Genomic DNA, 1,848 nt, shown 5'->3' with positions numbered 1-1,848 from the left:
ATATTCACAAAGTTGTACAATTATCACCACTAGACAAGATAGTTTTTATTTGTATGAAGTGCTGTGTGTATCACGCAGCCAAGTGAGGGGAAGACATAGTTGACCACAGGAAGAAATGCATTCCAGGGGAAGAGCAACATGTGCAAAAAGAAAGAATTCTGAAACGGCCTACATTTGCATAACATGAAACTGTGGCAGCTGGTGGGGGGCACTGGCGTTTATAGTGCGGAAACAATTGGGCTATTTTACAAATGAGGGATCTGAAGCTCAAACAGGTGAAGTCACCGGCATAACACAATTCTCTTATGGCAACTCAAGAAAAGGTGTCTAAGGCAGGAGTCCCAACCCTGGCACCATGGACTGGTACAGGTGGTGAGGGGCAGGCAAGCATTACTGCCTGAACTCCACCTCCTGTCAGATCAGCGGTGGCATTAGATTTTCATCGGAGCTTGAAACTTACTTTGAACTGCACGTGAGGGATCTAGGGCGCATGCTCCCTTGTTGCCCGAGAATCTAATGTCTGATGATTTGAGGTGGAACAGTTTCATCCTGAAAGCGCACCCTAACCCGTCTGTGGAAAAACAGTCTTCCATGAAACTGGTCCCTGGTGGTCTAAGGGATATCACCCTACTACCAAATCATTCCTGATGCACAGGCAGGTGCACGACCTTCTAAGAATTACCTCCAAATGTTGGTTTTCCCAGCCTTCCTGCAAATAGGCTTCACTTTTTCTTTCAACTTCTCACATTTTCTAGAGACACTGGTTATAATGACATTATCAGTTGAGCAAAAGACATTCAGCTTTGGCTTTGTAGATTCAAAAGGATCACTTGAGCTCAGGAGTTTGAGATCAGCATGGGCAACACAGTGTGAGCTCATCTCTTTTTTTTTTTGAGACGGAGTTTCACTCTGGTTACCCAGGCTGGAGTGCAATGGCACGATCTCGGCTCACCGCAACCTCCGCCTCCTGGGTTCAGGCAATTCTCCTGCCTCAGCCTCCTGAGTAGCTGGGATTATAGGCACGCACCACCATGCCCAGCTAATTTTTTGTATTTTTAGTAGAGACGGGGTTTCACCATGTTGACCAGGATGGTCTCGATCTCTTGACCTCGTGATCCACCCGCCTCGGCCTCCCAAAGTGCTGGGATTACAGGCTTGAGCCACTGCGCCCGGCCGAGCTCATCTCTTAAGAATAAATTCAGCTGGGCATGGTGGCATGCACCTGTAGTTTCAGCTACTTGGGAGACTGAGGTGGGAGGGCTGCCTGAGCCTGGAAGTTTGAGGTTTCAGTGAGCCATGATCACCCCACTACACTTCAGCCTGGCTGACAGAGAGACTCTGCTTAAAAAAAAAAAAAGGAAAAGAAAAAGAAAAAGACTTAATACTTATGAATGCTTTGTTGTTAAACTAAAATGTTTTCCAGGTGTGTTTTAGGCCCTCTGAGTGATTAAGAAAAAATTCTGCTTTCCTGGGCTTCAGTGTTTCTACCTGAAAAGTAGGATTAAGAAAACTTGTCCCTTGGCCTGGCGCGGTGGCTCACACCTGTAATCCTAGCACTTTGGGAGGCCGAGGTGGGTGGATCACCTGAGGTCAAGAGTTCAAGACCAGCCTGGCCATCATGGTGAAACCCCATCTTAATTAAAAAAAAAAAAAAAAAAAAAGGCCAGGCGCAGTGGCTCAAGCCTGTAATCCCAGCACTTTGGGAGGCCGAGGCGGGTGGATCACAAGGTCAAGAGATGGAGACCATCCAGGTCAACATGGTGAAACCCCGTCTCTACTAAAAATACAAAAAATTAGCTGGGCATGGTGGCACATGCCTGTAATCCCAGCTACTCAGGAGGCTGAGGC

The sequence above is a fragment of the Saimiri boliviensis genome, chromosome 8 (assembly GCF_048565385.1).
Source record: "Saimiri boliviensis isolate mSaiBol1 chromosome 8, mSaiBol1.pri, whole genome shotgun sequence".
Classification (NCBI taxonomy): Eukaryota; Metazoa; Chordata; class Mammalia; order Primates; family Cebidae; genus Saimiri; species Saimiri boliviensis.
Note: the sequence above shows the minus strand (reverse complement) of the source record.